General features: G+C 30.5%; 1 long non-coding RNA gene across 2 annotated transcripts; it reads right to left on the bottom strand.

The window, feature by feature from the left end:
* Positions 1–1638: 1638 nt before the first annotated feature.
* On the bottom strand, positions 1639–12405 carry LOC143227105 (uncharacterized). 2 transcript variants are annotated; one of them, XR_013014881.1, is made up of 4 exons: positions 12106–12405; positions 4377–4472; positions 2998–3048; positions 1639–1810 (listed from the first exon to the last, which is right to left on the bottom strand). It is a non-coding gene; the product is annotated as an uncharacterized LOC143227105 (long non-coding RNA). The 2 variants fall into 2 exon arrangements; XR_013014880.1 differs by lacking the exon at positions 1639–1810 and having other exon boundaries at positions 2918–3048.
* Between the last annotated feature and the right edge of the window lie 296 nt (positions 12406–12701).

Here is a 12701-nt window from a genome sequence, read left to right on the forward strand (position 1 = left end):
AGAGGTAAGTTAATAACGTTAAACATACAATTACGTGGCAATACGTTAAACAACAAAATCTGGATTTGAACATGTTATGTACTGAAATGTGTATAAATATTACTTTCTACACAAATATTTATATTTTGCAATAATTTATTATTTTGTAGAATGGTTAAACATTTTACTAAATATTCATGTAAAATTATAACATTTATTCAACTAAAAGAAATAACCCCATAATAATAAAAGATATATTGTAAATTATATTTGTAATTAGCATATTTAAGTATATTTTAATACTTATTTTCGAAGTATTCGAAACTGGAGTTTTAATTGATCTTTTATTTTCTAATTACATAATTTTATGAAAATATGTGATTATTACGCAACACTACAAATAACAGTTTCATTTCTAGTTGTAAGAAGGTAGCACGTTTTTTCTTGAAACAATATTTCTACCCTATGTAATAGCCATCGTGTGTCCCGCCATGATTGATTTCATGAAACAGGAAGAGCAAGAAAATCCAAAATTTATTGATCGATAGAGAAAGTGTGATTACTATTCGCCCATTACGAATGTAGTAATAAGGTGTAAGTGTAGTGAGGGTTACTATAATCAGTCTTAAAGTAATAACATAGTGTAGGATCACCTAGCTTAGAAGCATAAAATTACTCGCTAAAGTAAAAAGGTCTGTTATAGTTTGAAATTAAATCATTTCTGAATTAATGTACTTTCCGTTAAATTATCATTGTTTATAAAAAAAAATAAACAGAGACTCCAATTTAAATTATCTAAAATATTTTTACAATTTTATTGTCTATACATTTTATTTTATACTTTCAATATGTAAACTAAAAACAATAGTAATTATAGTTGAGTTGCTAAGCAACATGACATAAAAGCCATGGTTGGAACATTGTGTGACCAAAACGCACTATGTTGCTGTAAATTAGAAGTTGTAACTCTAACTGTTTTAAAGAATAATTATTCATGGAAAACGTCACGAATTCATTTCATGAATTATCTTAATTCTGACTGGCTCACAAGAATTTGACTGTTTCGTCTGCACATTTCCGTCTCTCTGTTAATTAAGCTTTAATTTTGCAAACTATAGCCAGTAAACAGCCAGTAAGTATTGAGTCAATCGGAACAAGCTTATGGTTATCAGTCACTCTATGACTGTATAGCACTGTTCAGTTTAAGTGCTTTTTCTAAAACTGAATTTATGCAAATGTAGAAAATCAACGTTTAGTTGTTTAAAAAGTTATTCTTGGTATTTTTGTGCAGTGGTTTTGTATGTTTTTTTTATGTATTCATACTCACCTTATTTCTGTTATTTTTGGCACTGCGACACCTTCATCATTACTTTTATTACTTGCTTATTAAAGGGGTACTTCGTATTTTACTTGTTTACATGTTATTTTGAAACGACGTTAAAAATATATAATAAAACTAGAAAATTTCATGTATATGTTGTTAAAGCACCTTTTTTAAAATATTATGTCAAAACAATTGACACATTATTAAAACTGGATTGTTCATTTTAATTTGTTTAAAACTTTATAACTTTAACAATATATTTTTAAATGAAACAAATAACAAAATATGTTACTATTATTATTTTCTCCTTTCTTAAATGGAATATTTAGTTGAGTAATTTCATAAACAGTTCAAAAATTAAGGAACGCTTATACAAAAGGTTTTATAGTACCTTAGAGAAGTAAAATGTACCCACTATATTACATCTTCTAGATACATGCTCGTACTTGTAATTATTTGAGAAATTATCTTGTTATCTTCTACCACATACGGTATCAGATTATTTCACTGAAAAATAAAGGAAATATTAATAGTTCTATTGTAAGTGAATTGACACTAATTATTTTAATGTAACTTGTATTTGCAGCTTCAACACTTCACTTAACAACTGATGAATACCAGCATCTAAATATTACCTATAATATAATAATCTGAATCTGTACTGTTCCTTCTTTTAAGTTTTTGTTTAATTCTCTATATCTTTACCTAGAAAATAAATCTTTGGTAAAGCAATAAAACTGTTGAGTTTGTGATGACTTAGTAAAATATCTTTCTTTTTTGTTGTGATGTTCAAAGAGATACTTCATTTATATAAATCTTGTCGTTTTCATCAGTATCTTCTTTGAACAAAGAAAATCCAATATTTCTTTTGTTTGACTATAAAAGCCATTAATACAATAAGCATGACTTTCAAATATTAAAAAGTGAAAATAAGAACATTTGAAAAATTTTTATAACATATAGTTAAATTTGATGGTAACTTGTACTTAAATCGTTTTACTTTAATGTGTTTTAGAAATTTTCTCCCCACAGCAACGAACCATGACTATAATGGTTACGTGTTATTAAATAACATGTTTGTTCATTGTTAAATACACCTTTACACATTGATCTATCTGTGAACTGATCGCCAAGTGACGAAATTGCAGTTTTAGTGATATTAAGATAGTCAGACTTATAGTTAAAATTATTACATATAAACACAGTTTTCATGACTACATTAAATAAGCTATGTTCTCGGTAGCACATATATATCAAATTTGTGAAAAATATATAAGAAGTTAACGATCAGTTTAAAACCTAAGAGGAAAATATATTTAGTTTTTGACTATAACGGATTTACTATTATGTAATTATTTTGATATCGGTATTAGATTTACTTAAATATATATGTTTAAAAATGAATGTGACTTAAATTGTTAAAAGTGTATTGTAAAATTCATGCCTCTCATTTAAATGTGCTAGAATCAAAAATGATGTGGTTACCAGTACTGTTTCCTACTGAACCTTCATGAACCTCGCTTTAATGTTTATAAATAGACGCGCTAAAAAGTTTTTTTTTATATTCGTAGTTTGCTACAGTTTGTAAAGTATAAACCTTGGAAGCTATAATTGCGATTGACAATTTTTAATTGGAAAACTACAGTTGCTTGACTAGGAACGTTTATAGAATTTGAACATTACAAACCGTTTACCTTCACTAAATTAACTTCGGACATCAGTATTTCTTCGAGGATCTTAGATATCTTCGTAGAAGAAAAGTCGGTTTCCAAACGGGAGACAAGCCAAGGATAAGCAAGGATAACAATAACAATTAAATATTAATTCGTTCATTGAACTGTCGACAAAATACTCAATTACAGACCAAATAGAAAACTTAACATTGTTTGTGAGATTGTAAAACGTTTGTTTCCAAATCATTATTTCTAATTTTCATTAGTATAAATTGTATTGAATTATTAAAATATATTTGTGTTAAGCAATAAAATGGTTTAAATCAATCCTGTTAGAAAATATAATAGATTTGATATATACTGACATTCAATTAAATCCTAAATCCGAATTACAATTAAACTTAGTTTCAGGCTATTCCAAAATGTAATATGTAATATACTAAATTGTAGGCTTGTGTCCGAGATCTGAATGAGAGACAAAATTGGTTCTGAATTGATTTCAAATTATAATTAGATTTATATTCATCAGTGCCAACAAGATATGATCATATTTGATTTACCTTAAAGTTTATAGTTTAAACTTACGGTATAAACACAGGAAGCCATGTTTTGTTTTCATTACGTAATTAAAACTGGATACTGTTGTTAATTTAGAATACATATATAGCATCATTTAAAAGAAAGACGAAGTATACAAGACAAATGATATATTTCTGTTTACTTACAAGGAAAAGCTCCGCAAATGACTAGGTACTAATCCTAATTATTGTCTGTGTTACATTATGCACAAAGCTACAAAATGGGATTCTTGTTTTCTACTGTGATATTGAAATACTATCCACAGAGATACTGTTGTACTACTGACGAAATAATGAAACAGCATGCTTGATAGCATAATAATGTGAAATATACTAAACTAAAGAGTTATCCATATTATTATTTCAAGTGATTTGTTAATTCATATCGTCATTATTTTATTCTTACAGATAGCATTTGTGTATACCGATATAAAACAACTTTAATGAAGATTAAAACGTGAAACTTTATGCAGCTAATTAATCTCTTATGTAATTAAAATTAAATATTTAAAGATATTTTAGTGAATGGTTCAGTGTTAAAATCGTCACTGTAATTTATATTTTGTGAGGGTTATAAAATACAATCTTTTAGTACCAGACCCTCCTACACTGGCACAGCGGAATGTATACAGACTTACCACGCAAGAAATAGGGTTTTGGTACTCGTGGTGGCCAGTGTACAGATAGCCCATTGTGTAGATTTGTTCTCAATTAGTAACAAACAAACAAAGGTGCAATACGAATAGTAATTGTCATAGGTTAGATTATTAGGTGTTTTAAGAATTTTCGCTAAGAAAGTTCAAGAATTTTAAAGAAACTTACTTTCTCAAACGTCAAAAGACTGGGAAAACGAAATTCATAGAGGTGTTTCTTCTAATTGTTCAGGGTTCCGTTAGTATAAACATATGGTTTATTGTTCTAGGTAAAAATAAAAGTCACAACCTCAGCTCACAAATTAGTAAATAGTGCCATAAAACCTGTCGAAATATGTGTTTATAAATTCTATATATCCTGAAGATTCACTTGAAAATAAGGCCTTATATTTAATAATTCCAACTATCAAAAACCTAAGGAATATTAAAAGGAAAGTTTATAAATATTATTATACCTGCCACACGAAATTAACCTCAGCGTGCATTATATGTCTATCATTTCTTATATATGCTACTATATTTATTAACATGATGAATATTTAACCTTCTCTCATAGGCAGGCCATTGTGGATATGTCACGAAGTTTTAAACAGTTATATTAAATTTTTAATTAAAATAAATTGTCAGTGTAAGTATCTGTAACAAATATTGTACTAGGAACCAAAGTTGTCTTTATAGAACGTTCATATTCTTAAGATCAAATTGAAAGTTAAGTATTACATCTACTATTGCTGATCTAACTATTATATAATTGAAATACCTTCAAGTATTTCTTTTGAACAAAATCATACCTTATAAATAAACATAAATTATTTTATACAATATACACACGATAACAAAATAATCGGTGGCAACATTTGGAGAATTTTTAAATAAAAGTATGTTAACTTAAAACGCTTTAACACTTATTCGTCTGTTTATTAAAAAGTTCTCTAGTGTCAATAATTGGCTGTTTCAGAAAAGCAAATATGGTGGTAAATTTAGAATAAATATTTGATGTTATTTGAATAGATATGAAGAATTTTTATTCAAACAAATTACATGTGTCTATTTAACATCTAGATCAGTTATGTATCTGACAGAGTAAAGGATAAATATTAAAAATAAAAGATATGTTTGTCGTTATGAGTTCAGTTTTGAACGAAATACTTTTATTAGCTATAGAGTATTTCAAACAAACCTAATGAAATTGCAAACTAGATAGTCTGAGTACGATTAAAGAGTAATCATGTGTTTATGTAGATTAAAATAATATTTTTTTCAATTATAATCTACACAGAAGATTTTATACGTTATATTAAAAACAATTTACTTTCTTAAAGTATGGTGTTGAAACCTCAAGTAAATAAACAGAAATGTGACATCCTTGATGACGAGTAACCCACTTGAAATAAAAATATATTTCAGAACGGTTCGTATAGGTATTAAGACTTTTATTGATTTGGAGAAAACAATGTTTTGACCTTCCTAGTTCATCTTTAGGGTACAAAAGAGAGAGTTTGAATATGACCGTTAACGGACACAGTCTTAGGGACGAGAGTTAAACGGGTACGGGATTGTAGGTGGCATTGCAAGTGGATGTTAGATTATTAATTAGTGAAGGTATAAAGGAGATATATTGGTTATATTTTTGTTTTAGTTGCTGTATAAGTAGTGCTTCTTTGACTTTGCGTTTGTTTATATGAATCATTTAACTACAATCTCGGTTTAAAACCCTATAGATATTTTATTTTCATGATAAACTTCATGCTCTTCGTTCTAGGCTGCGTGACCCTACATTAAGTTTACTTTATGCTTACTATACCATCACTCACTGCCCTGACATCGTGTCACTAAAATAGAACTTAGGAGAGAGCAATTGAACGAGTTTATCTGGATAAATTTATTTTGCCTTTTATGATTCTTATTTTGATAAATCGAGCATGACGTTACGCACAATGACTTTTATATAATTAAAATATATTATTTTGATAACAAATATCAGTTGTTATCCAACTGATTAAAGACGACAACCATTTGTTTTTTGGTCTATTTCTACATATCAAGTACCACATTGCTTTGTGATAAAAGCATACTTTCATAAAATCATGTAATTTAAGAAATTAAACAATAACTAAAGTATCAGTTTCTTATGCTGGAAAAATAAAATAAACATTTTACATAATTGAGCATATTAATATTAATATTTACAACATATTTATTGTTATTATGGAATGTTTACTTAAATTGAAAGTTATGAAATTGATATTTCAATAGTTACTACAAGGTTTAATGATTATATAATGTATCACGTTATTTGAAACTACAAATATTTTAAAACATATTATTGTAAAAAATATCGTTTATACACTTTTCTGCACATTAGATGTTCAAGCCCAGAGGTAGATGTTTAATGTATTTTCAACATATTAACTCGTCTTTTAGAAACACTTATCAAATATTTCATAAATAATATTTTCTGGATCATCTTGAACTAATGCAAATTCCAACGACGTATTAATAGATTTCCTGCAAGCGTAGATAAATGAGACTTTATGTTATGTAAGATATTGTAAAATTGGAAGTTTGTACATGCATAAAACGTAACTGTTTAAAGCTTTAAAGCGAATTATAGTTATATTGTAGGATATTATGTATAATACTATCTACTGGTGATTATTATTTTAAGTAACATGATGCTTTCCTTTCCCAAGCCGTAACGTTCATGTCATAACAAAAGACTTTCAAAGTTTAAAAACTTTTTCTTCTGAAATTTATGTCTGTTTCACAACTAATTTAGATAAAACGTTTTCATTGTCAATATTAAAAACAACAACAACTCATAACAAAAATTCACAAATTACCTAATCGTTTGAGTACTGAAATATCTTCTATTTGATCTTTTAAACGTATTTTACACTGTTGGTTCCAAAAGAACTTTTCCTTTAATAGTTCATTACAGAACATTAAAAGATAAATAAGTAATAAAACTATTAATACAACAATAGAAATATATATATATATACATATATGTATGATAGTTCATTATCATCTGTAGATCGGCATATCTTTCTACACTACACATTTCGTTTAAGAACTCTTGATTATTCCGGTAAGGAAATTTTGCAAATTCACACTCTCGAAATGCTCCTGTAAACTTCTGATGAAAAACACTTTCTGTTACATAATTTTTTATAATACAGTCCATAACTTTGTTTTCATAGTATTTAATTGTATACTGAAATTAATGTGTCAGGAACGATATATTTGTTCTAAATTGTATTAGAACAAGTTTCGTATATGTTTCTCTTCCGTTTGTCTACAATCAACTTGATGTGTTTATTGAGGAAGAAAAAAACTGCTAATAAGATGAAAGTAAGTCATATTCTCAATGTTCAAAGACAGAGAAAATAAAACAAAACAGAACCAAATAAGATATAATAAAGGTAGTGTTGCACCGTTCCAGATATGTTAGTTATATATATATATTTAAAAATATGATAAGATATTCATAAATACTTTGTTGTACTTTACAAAACAAAATAATTACTATTTTTGAAGTCTGTTAAATATAAGTTACAAATTGAAGATATTTAAAGTTCACGTTTTAAACGATGTATAATGTATGCTCAAAATAATGAGAGACAACACAATGTAACACAAATTTTCTTTTTAGATAGAATGTATTGTTTCTCAATTTCTTTTGTCGTAAAAGAACAGAAAATGGCCATTATTCCCTTCAAACTTTGATTTCGTGACCTGGATAATGAAATTTAGAAATTAACTTATTTTTTATGTTCAAACGGGAAAATTTGCACATTTTCATTTACATAAGGTCTTAATAAAACAACTTATATATCAAGGTTTACATGTATTTACACTAAAGTTAGACAAAAATTAAAAAACATGTTTACAAGTGAGTAGTGTCTCAGATTTACGACTGTAATGTAGATCACATTCACGTATCAGCCTTCAAATATAGTCTCCCTTCATGTTTTCGTTATACGCTCCTTGGTAGCGGCGTCAAACTTCAGTATATCTTGGTGAAAACGCTCGCCTTGCTCCTCTGAGTATGCTTCCATGTTCTCCTTGAATTTTTCAAGATGAGACTCAAGGATATGGATATTCAGGGACATCCTTTAGCTCATTTTGCTTTTGTTCTTCACCATAGCCTCAACCATTTTAACATAGTTTTTTCACCTTGTAAATGCCCAGAAAAGCCCTGAACCACGGCGACAAAGCTGCCCCAAGCTTTTTCCTTCATACTGAGCTTCTTAGAGAATTCTATCCATTCCAGGATCTTCTTTATTTGCGTTGCAACGAAGACACCAGCTTTGACCTTTGCCTCAGACAGCTTAGGGAAGAAGTCTTGAATGTATTTGAAGGCTGCAGGCTCCTTATCAAGAGCTGTAACAAATTGTTTTATAAGATCCAATTTTACGTGCAATGGTGAGAACAACACCTTCTTGAGATCTACTTGTGACTTATACTTAACATTGTGCTTCCTCACAGAGAACTTGGTCCGTTATGGCCAGTGTTTCCTGTTGTAGTGCGCTGCGGTGTTCCTACTGTTCCAAAGACAAAGAGAACAGATAAACTTGGTAAAGCCTTCTTGGAGACACATCAGGAAAGCCACAATTTTAAAATCTCTGATAACCTCACAGCCATACTCATCATACTTCAAAGCATCTAGCAAGGTCTTGACGCTGTTGTATTCTTCTTTGAGGTACACCAAAAAAGCTTGAGAAGGAGACGGATACTTATTCCCATTATGGAGTACCACAGCTTTGAGGCTTCTATAGGAGTTATTAATGAAGAGGCGCCACTCGTTCGGGTTACACGCAATTACAATTGTTTCACGCACACTGGATACATTGTGGCAGAAGTTAAACCATCTTGAGAAATGTCGGTGACGCTTCTTCTGACTTGCGACTTGCACACTTTCGTCTTACAAATCCCATTCCTTGTTTCTAGGTGTCAAAAGCTCGGCATTCGATATTGTTAGACCAAGATCTCTGGTCAAGTTATTGAGTTCTCTTTGGTTGGGGTAGTATCGGTTTCTCTCACCAATTGCACCTCTGAAATTGTAATCTGGATCTTCATAGTCTACCTCGTCTTCTGATTTGCTGCTCTCCTCTGAGCATGGTTGCTTTCTATTCAACAAAAAATGGTCCATCTTACTCTCAAAAGTTTTTTTTTTTTTTTTTTTTTTGCAGTGCTCGCATGTAAAATGAGATACCCAGGGTTTGTTTTGATTCCCGACAGGCAAGCCGAAATATGCCTTGTTGGCTTCACTCATTTCACCAGATGCTGCCACGGTGTACATTTTCGCTCTTGTTTTAATAAATTGACCATATAGATAGCAGAATGCGTCTGGGAAATGTTTGTAGCTTCTCGATGCCATCTCTTATAAAATCACATAGGTCTACGTGTTCACTTAAGCAGCTGGAACTAAATTGAAGTGGTGAGTGGTGAGTCCCTTTACATATATTACTATGGAATGTTCTAGAAAATTATCTTTTTAGCTACATAGCACTGTATCTTTCTGGAATGTTTTGGAAAATGGGAAAATTTGAAAATTTAATTACCCAAGTTACAAAAGCAAAATATGAAGATATAAGTAGGTCTCATGCATTTGCTCTAGGCATAACTAATTGGGAAATAACACTTTCAACCAAGGAACAAGAGAAAGTAAAATTTTTGTTACATAGTGTCATTAAAGCATAAAGAAAATAAGTTATTGTAGTTTCTCACCTTTCTTGAAATATGATTTGTGTTTAAGTACATCACTGTGATGAAACATTCATCGGTACTGTATCTGACAGGACTTTATTCTTAGTTTAAATTTTATTAAATATCAATAACAAATTGTAGATGTTTTCTTTCTACACATTAAAACTTTAAGCTTTAAACGTTGCATCTTAATTTTCTAAACTTAAAATATTGAAAAGGTCTTAAGGTAGTTTTTATATCTTATTTGACTTTTTTTTCTTTTAACACACTTGTTTGTAGTGTTGTTCCTTTGTTGTAATCATATAATATTCTACTGGTGTTATTCTTACAGTAAGATATCGAACCACGTATTATAGCCTTATAAGTCTTTTATCTCAATCGTTGACCTCCATGGGACTCTCACTTTAAGGATACTTCTTCAAAGCGACAAGTTACCCTCAATAGAAATCAAATTTTAATTACAATTTTCATATCTTTCTTGATACGTTTACTGATAAATTTAAGGTATTTAACCTCCTTGATTCATGGACGGATAATGGAGATCACAAATAAGAAATGAAAATTATTTACAATTACATAGTTCTAGAACTGTAATTCTTTTCTAAAGTTACATATTTATGTTGGAAACACATTGTTTACCAAAATATAATGATTTACGGAAACAATCTTAATCATAATACAACAAATACCAACACATTCTGACTTTTCTTTATAAATTAATTTCATGTATTCTATCAGCTCGTCCCTTTTTTTAGGGTTTTCTGAATTCATCTCTGTCTTGTAAAGAAAACAATTTACATGAAGAGGATATTCTTCTTATGAAGAAAAAAAAACTTTCGTAAAACTCTATTAAGTTAAAAAGGAAGAGGCTGCATATTATAAACTTTTGTTGGGTATAAAAGTGTATAGTTTCAACATATACCTGAAGTTAATGTATGACCCAGATTAAATATGTCTTGATGTTTTCAGAATTAATTTGCAGCTTTAAATAGAGTTCTTTTATTGTGTGTATGGTAAAACATTCTTTAATACTTTACTCTATATTTTACTTTCTTTGTTTTTGCTACTCGAGTACACATATAAAAAGAGAACGTGTATTCCAGTAACACGATAACTTAATATTTCGTACACCAATAAAGTTTGAAAATCAACTTACTACATATTATATGTGAACCTATAACGATCACTTTGCCTTTTATCGACGTCAATGTTACAAGCTGGCTGCAGTCAACTGATAAAGTGAAATCGTAAATGAATTTTAAAAATTTTTGATAATAAATAATATTTTCAAACAAAATTTCAACATTCCTTTCAGTTAATGTACAAGATAAAAAATCAGAGGACAAAGCTAATTCGGGAATTTTGTAATCGTTTACATATAGACCACAGCTGAAGGCGAATGCTACAAACTTGTGGTTACGTTATCCAGTGTGGGTATATTGTGAGCAGTAACTGTGTGTATACGTGAAAGCTGAGTACTTACCTATTAGGTAGACACGTGCTTTGATTTTATCTCTGTCGGTTTTTACGTGAACATAGGAAACGTTGTAACTTGTTTCTAAAGTACAATCAGAAGAGATCTCTTGTACTTTATATGAAGACTCTGTCGTATTTTTTTTTTATCTTAACAGTAAGTAAATAGAAATACTCTGGCAAGCATATATGTGTCTTCTCAATGCAAAGCCACATCGGGTTCTCTGCTGAGTCCATCGAGGTGAATTGAACCCCATATTTTAGCGTTGTAAATCCGTAGACTTACTGCTGTACCACAGGGATACTTTAGTACGTAATGTTTGTTTATGAAATATGTTTATACAGCATTATTATCACATCAGCCAACGCTGTAGCACGAATGTATACCATAAATGTATTCTAATGGGTCTTTCCGTTTCCTAGATATATATAAGCTCCCTAGTAGCATGTTTGCGGAGTTATAGCTTTGTGTTTAATAGCATTGAAATAAACAAATTCTCAATATAAAGCTCAAAAAAAGAAAAGGAAGAAGTACATATTTCACTATATTTGCCATAACTACATTTATGTAAGAAAAACATATCCGTTCGTCTACAAGTGTATTTTTAAGCTTGCGAGTGAAGTTTGAAGCAACACAAACGAAACTCACCTTACTCAAGGTAAATACAACTCAAGGTATCCTATGTAAGGCTGTTACGTGAAACTATGCATACCTCATTTATTGCAGAAACAAACACCAACATGGATCTTTTGCTGCTCGGTTTGTCAGTGTGTACCTTCATCTTGTATACCCAAGCAGTCAGGCGCCATCTGACATAAAACGAGATGGCCAGGGCGGTCAAGATGTTGGTAGATGGCACAGCGCGTCGGTGTGTCACTAAGGGTTGTCAATCGACTTTGACGACGTCACCAGGGGACGAATACTAAGGCACAAGACCAGATCAAGGCCGACATCGCTGCACAACAGCCAGAGACGAACACTACATCGTGACTACCGCCCTGCGGGACAGGTTAGCTACGGCTCGATTACGTCGAAATGATCTTCCTTATTTCACTGGAACTCATATGTAGAGGCAAACAGTTTGAAATCGCCTGCACGAATGACGCCTTAGGGCTAGACATATGCTTAGGTGGCCGCATAGACTTACTTGACAAGGGTGCTTTGAATGCACACGATATAGAGACGAAATTCAGAAGCCCATTGTGAGGCCTTCTGTTGGTACTATCGGCGATGGGTTCATTCTCATGCAGGATAACGCGAGAGCCCATGTCGGCACACTGTTAATGGACTTCCTTGACAAGGAAGACC

The sequence above is a fragment of the Tachypleus tridentatus genome, chromosome 9 (assembly GCF_004210375.1).
Source record: "Tachypleus tridentatus isolate NWPU-2018 chromosome 9, ASM421037v1, whole genome shotgun sequence".
In the NCBI taxonomy this organism is placed as follows: Eukaryota; Metazoa; Arthropoda; class Merostomata; order Xiphosura; family Limulidae; genus Tachypleus; species Tachypleus tridentatus.